This window comes from Triticum aestivum, chromosome 5D, assembly GCF_018294505.1.
Source record: "Triticum aestivum cultivar Chinese Spring chromosome 5D, IWGSC CS RefSeq v2.1, whole genome shotgun sequence".
In the NCBI taxonomy this organism is placed as follows: Eukaryota; Viridiplantae; Streptophyta; class Magnoliopsida; order Poales; family Poaceae; genus Triticum; species Triticum aestivum.
Window position 1 is genome coordinate 68131689 of NC_057808.1, and position 7368 is coordinate 68139056.

Below are 7368 nucleotides of genomic sequence, written 5' to 3' on the forward strand. Positions count from 1 at the left end.
GCAAATAAAATCAAATAAAACGCAGCAAGGTATTTTTTGTGTTTTTGATAATATAGATCTAAAAATAAAAGTTGCAAATAAAGGAAAAGGCAAATGGCAATATAGATATGAAAGTATATGATTGGAAAATAGACCCGGGGGCCGTAGATTTCACTAGTGGCTTCTCTCGAGAAAATAGCATATGGTGGGTAGACAAATTACTGTTGGGCAATTGATAAAAAAGCAAATAATTATGACGATATCCAAGACAATGATCATGTATATAGGCATCACGTCCAAGATTAGTAGACCGACTCCTGCCTGCATCTACTACTATTACTCCACACATCGACCGCTATCCAGCATGCATCTAGTGTATTAAGTTCATGGAAAACGGAGTAATGCAATAAGAACGATGACATGATGTAGACAAGATCTATTCATGTAGGAATAGACCCCATTTTTTTATCCTTAATAGCAACGATACATGTGTGCCTTGTTGCCCCTTCTGCCACTGGGAAAGGACACCGCAAGATCGAATCCATTACAAAGCACCTCTTCACATTGCAAGATAAATAGATCAAGTTGGCCAAACAAAACCCAAATATTGGAGAAGAAATACGAGGCTATAATAATCAAGAATGTATATTAAATCAAGGCAAATCTGATCATAAACTCACAATTCATCGGATCCCAACAAACACACCGCAAAAAGTCATTACATCAAATAGATCTCCAAGAGACCATTGTATTGAGATACAAAGAGAGAAGAAGCCATCTAGCTACTGCCTACGGACCCGTAGGTCTGTGGTAAACTACTCACGCATCAGCAGAGAGGCACCAATGAGGATGATGAACCCATCCGTGATCGTGTTCCCCTTCGGCAGAGTGCCTAAAAAGGGCTCTAGATTGGATCTCGTGGTTCTGGAACTTGCGGCGGTTGGAATAAAATTTCGTCGACTCCCCTAGGGTTTCTGAAATATTGGAGTATTTATAGAGCGAAGAGGCGGTGCGGGAGGCCACCAAGGTGGGCACAACCCACCTGGGCGCGCCAGGGGGCCCAGGCGCGCCCTGGTGGGTTGTTCTCCCCTCGGAGCCCCCCTCTAGTACTTCTTCAGCCCATGTTGTGTCTTCTGGCCCAGAAAAAATCTCCAAAAAGTTTCACTGCATTTGGACTTCGTTTGGTATTGATTTTTCTGCGACGTAAAAATAAGTAGAAAATAACAACTGGCACTGGGCACTATGTCAATAGGTTAGTCCCAAAAAATGATATAAAATAATTGTAAAACATCCAAGAAATGATAATATAACAGCATGGAACAATCAAAAATTATAGATACGTTGGAGACGTATTAGGGACACTCGACAAAACACACACACTAGTTGCGAGTCGATGGTCGACATGCAACTAGGGACCCATGACAAAAACACACACTCCCCTAGTTGCGAGTCGATTGTTGACATGCAACTGGGGAGCCTCAACAAACACAAACACCCTTAGTTGCGAGTCGATGCTCAGCTTGCAACTAGGTGCCACGACAAAACATACACACCACTAGTTGCTTGTCGATGGTGGGCTTGCAACTGGGGACCCTGGACAAACACACACCCTTCCCTAGTTGTGAGTCGATGGTTGACATGCAACTGGGGACCCACAACAAACATATACACCCTTAGTTGTGAGTCGATGGTTAACTTACAACTGGGGACCCTTGACAAACACACACACATCCTTAGTTGCGAGTCGATGGCCGACTTGCAACTAGGGGCCACGACAAAACACACACACATCCTTAGCTGCGAGTCGATTGTCAACTTGCAACTGGGTGCGCCGACAAAACACACACCCCCTAGTTCTGAGTCAATGGTTGACATGCAACTGGGTGCACCGACAAATCACATGCACCCCTAGTTGCGACTCGGTTATCGACATCCAACTAGGGACCTCGATAAACACACACACGCCCTTAGTTGTGAGTTATGATCGAGATGCAACTGGGGACCCTCGACAAACACACACACGCCCTAGTCGCGAGTCGATGGTCGAGATGCAACTATGAACCCTCGACAAAAACACACCCCCTAGTTGCGAGCCGATGGTTGGCTTGCAACTAGGTGCCACGACAAAACAGACACCCCTAGTTGTGAGTCGATGGGCGACTTGCAATTGTGGACCCTAAAAAAAACACACTCCCCTAGTTGCGAGTCGATGGTTGACATGCAACTGGGGACCCTCGACAAACACACAAACACCCTCCTTAGTTGTGAGTCGATGGTCGACATCCAACTGGGGACCCTCGACAAGCACACACACACACACACACGCCCCCTAGTTGTGAGTCGATGGTGGGCTTGCAACTGGGGACCCTCGACAAACACACACCCTCCCCTAATTGCGATTTGATGGTTGACATGCAACTGGGGACCCTCGACAAACACACGCCCTTCCCGAGTTGCGAGTCGATGGTTGACATGCAATTGGGGACCCACAACAAACACAGACACCCTTAGTTGCGAGTCGATGATAAACTTGCAACTGGGGACCCTCGACAAACACACACACATCCTTAGTTGTGAGTTGATGGCCGACTTGCAACTAGGGGCCACGACAAAACACACGCACATCCTTAGTTGCGAGTCGATTGTCAACTTGCAACTGGGTGCGCCGACAAAACACACACCCCCTAGTTCTGAGTCAATGGTTGACATGCAACTGGGTGCGTCGACAAATCACATGCACCCCTAGTTGCGAGTCGGTTATCCACATGCAACTGGGGACCCTCGATAAACATACACACACACACACACACACCCTTAGTTGCGAGTCGATGGTCGAGATGCAACTGGGACCCTCGACAAACACACACACACCCTAGTTGCGAGTCGATGGTCGAGATGCAACTATGGACCCTTGACAAAAACACACCCCCTAGTTGCAGGTCGATGGTTGACTAACAACTAGGTGCCACGACAAAATAGACACACCCCTACTTGCGAGTCGATGGGCAACATGCAACTGTGGACCCTTGACAAAACACACGCTCCCCTAGTTGCTAGTCGATGATTGACATGCAACTGGGGACCCTCGACAAACACATAGATGCCCTCCTTAGTTGTGAGTCGATGGTCGACATGCAACCGGGGACCCTCGACAAGCGCACACACACACGCCCCCTAATTGTGAGTCGATGGTGGGCTTGCAACTGGGGATCCTCGACAAACACACACCCTCCCCTAATTGCGAGTCGATGGTTGACATGCAACTAGGGACCCTCGACAAACACATACACCCTTAGTTGCGAGTCGATGGTCAACTTGCAACTAGGACCCTCGACAAACACACACACACACACATCCTTAGTTGCGAGTCGATGGTTGACTTGCAACTAGGGGCCACGACAAAACACACACACACACCCTAGTTGTGACTCGATGGTCAACTTGCAACTGGGTGCGCCGACAAAACACACACCCCCTAGTTGTGAGTCAACAGTCGACATGCAACTGGGTGCGCCGACAAAACACACGCACCCATAGTTGCGAGTCGGTTATCGACATGCAACTTGGGACCCTCGACAAACAAACACACACACACGCATCCTTGGTTGCGAGTCGATGGTCGACTTGCAACTATGGGCCACGGCAACACACACACACCCTAGTTGCGACTCGATATTCAACTTGCAACTTGGTGTGCCAACAAAACAGACACCCCCTAGTTGCGAGTCAATAGTCGACATGCAACTAGGTGCGCCGACAAAACATATGCACCCCTAGTTGCGAGTCGGTTATCAACATGCAATTGGGAACCCTCGACAAAAACACACACACATCCTTATTAGTTGCGAGTCGATCGTCGACTTGCAACTGGGCGCCGCGACAAAACACACAGACACGCACACCTCTAGTTGCGAGTTGATAGTCAACTTGCAACCGGGGGTCCTCAACAAACACACACTTATGACCCACAAATATAGGGAAACAATCTTAGTCCTTTCGATAAGTAAGACCGTCGAACCCAACGAGGAGCAGAAGAAAATGACAAGTGGTTTACAACAAGGTAATGTCTGCAAGCACTGAAATTGTCGGTAACAGCTAGTTTGATAGCAACATAATTTGTAACAAGCAAGTAACGGTAACGGTAAATAGTATGCAGCAAGGTAGCCCAATCCTTTTGTGGCAAAGGATGGACCAATACGGTTTCTTATAATGAGCAAAGTGTTCTTGAGGAGACACATGAATTTCATCCAGTCACTTTCACCATGTTGGTTCGATTTGTGTTCGCTACTTTGATAATTGATATGTGGATGGATCGGTGCGTAAGTTCTGTTCTTACTTGAACAAACCTCCTACTTATGATTAACCCCCTCGCAAGCATCCGCAACTACGAGAAAAGTATTAAGATAAAATCTAACCATAGCATTGAACATTTGGATCCAAATCGGTCCTTACGAAGTAGCATATAAACTAGGGTTTAAGCTTCTGACACTCTAGCAACCCATCATCTAATAACTACTCCACAATGCATTCCCTTAGGCCCAAATATGGTGAAGTGTCATGTAGTCGATGTTCACATGACACCACTAAGGGAATCACAACATACATATCATCCAAATATCGAAAACATATCAAGTTCCCATGATTACTTGCAACAAGATTTCTCTCGTGACCTCAAGAACAAAAGTAACTACTCATAAATGATAAACATCCTCAAGATCAGACGGGTATTAAATAGCATAATGGATCTAAACATATAATCTTCCACCAAATAAACCATATAGTAATCAACTACAAGATGTAATCAACACTACTAGTCACCCACATGTACCAATCTGAGGTTCCGGTACAAAGATTGAACACAAGAGATGAACTAGGGTTTGAGAGGAGATGGTGATGTTGAACATGTTGATGAATATTGGCCTCCCAAAGATGAGAGGGTTGTTGGTGATGACGACGACAATGATTTTCCCCTCCGGGAGGGAATTTCCCCTGGCGGAATCGCTCCATCGGAGGGCAAAAGTGCTCCTGCCCAAGTTTCACCTCGAGACGGTGGCGCTCCATCTCGAAAGTCCTCCCTTTATTTTTTTCTAGGTCAAAATGACTTATTGATACGTCTCCAACGTATCTATAATTTTTGATTGTTTCATGCTATTATATTATCTGTTTTGGATGTTTAATGGGCTTTAATATACCTTTTTATATTATTTTTGGGACTAACCTATTAACCGAAGGCCGAGTGCAAATTCCTGTTTTTTTGCCTATTTCAGTGTTTCGCAGAAAAGGAATATCAAACGGAATCCAAACGGAATGAAACCTTCGCGAGGATCGTTTTTGGAACAAACGCAATCCAGGAGACTTGGAGTGGATGTCAAGGAAGCAACGAGGCGGCCATGAGGTAGGGAGGCGCCCCCACCCTCGTGGGCCCCTCGTGGCTCCACCGACCTACTTCTTTTGCCTATATATACTCTTATACCCTAAAAACATCCAGGGGAGCCATGAAACCACTTTTCCACCGCCGCAACCTTCTGTACCCGTGAGATCCCATCTTGGGGCCTTTTCCGGCGCTCCGCCGAAGGGGGAATCGATCACGGAGGGCTTCTACATCAACACCATAGCCTCTCCGATGATGTGTGAGTAGTTTAGACAGACCTTCGGGTCCATAGTTATTAGCTAGATGGCTTCTTCTCTCTCTTTGGATCTCAATACAAAGTTCTCCTCGATCTTCTTAGATATCTATTCGATGTAATTCTTTTTGCGGTGTGTTTGTCGAGATCCGATGAATTGTGGGTTTATGATCAAGATTATCTATGAACAATATTTGATTCTTCTCTGAATTCTTATATGCATGATTTAATATCTTTGCAAGTCCCTTCGAATTATCAGTTTGGTTTGGCCTACTAGATTGATCTTTCTTGCAATGGGAGAAGTGCTTAGCTTTGGGTTCAATCTTGCGGTGCTCGATCCCAGTGACAGAAAGGGAAACGACACGTATTGTATTGTTGCCATCGAGGATAAAAAGATGGGGTTTATATCGTATTGCTTGAGTTTATCCCTCTACATCATGTCATCTTGCCTAATGCGTTACTCTGTTCTTATGAACTTAATACTCTAGATGCATGCTGGATAGCGGTCGATGTGTGATGACCCACAAGTATAGGGGATCTATCGTAGTCCTTTTGATAAGTAAGAGTGTCGAACCCAACGAGGAGCAGAAGGAAATGACAAGCAGTTTTCAGTAAGGTATTCTCTGCAAGCACTGATATTATCGGTAACAGATAGTTTTGTGATAAGGTAATTTCTAACGGGCAATAAGTAATGAAAGTAAATAAGGTGCAGCAAGATGGCCCAATCCTTTTTGTAGCAAAGGACAAGCCTAGACAAACTCTTATATGAAGGAAAACGCTCCCGAGGACACATGGGAATTATCGTCAAGCTAGTTTTCATCACGCTCATATGATTCGCGTTCGTTACTTTCATAATTTGATATGTGGGTGGACTGGTGCTTGGGTGCTGCCCTTTCTTGGACAAGCATCCCACTTATGATTAACCCCTATTGCAAGCATCCACAACTACAAAAGAAGTATTAAGGTAAACCTAACCATAGCATGAAACATATTGATCCAAGTCAGCCCCTTATGAAGCAACTCATAAACTAGGGTTTAAGCTTGTGTCACTCTAGCAACCCATCATCTACTTATTACTTCCCAATGCATTCCTCTAGGCCCAAACAATGGTGAAGTGTCATGTAGTCGACGTTCACATAACACCACTAGAGGATAGACAACATACATCTCATCAAAATATCGAACGAATACCAAATTCACATGACTACTTATAGCAAGACTTCTCCCATGTCCTCAGGAACAAACGTACTACTCACAAATCATATTCATGTTCATAATCAGAGGGATATTAATATGCATAAAGGATCTAAACATATGATCCTCCACCAAATAAACCTACTAGCATCAACTACAAGGAGTAATCAACACTACTAGCAACCCACAAGTACCAATATGAGGTTTTGAGACAAAGATTGCATACAAGAGATGAACTAGGGTTTGAGAGGAGATGGTGCTGGTGAAGATGTTGATGGAGATTGACCCCCTCCCTGTGAGAGGATTGATGGTGATGACGATGGTGATGATTTCCCCCTCTCGGAGGGATGTTTCCCCGGCAGAACAGCTCCGTCGGAGCCCTAGATTGGTTTCGCCAGGTTCCGCCTCGAGACGGCGGCGCTTCGCCCCGAAAGCTTGTTTATGATTTTTTTTCCATGGTAAGAGACTTCATATAGCAGAAGATGGGCACCGGAGGCCTTCTAGGGGGCCCACGAGGCAGGGGGCGCACCCAGGGGGTAGGGCGCGCCCCCACCCTCGTGGCCAGGGTGTG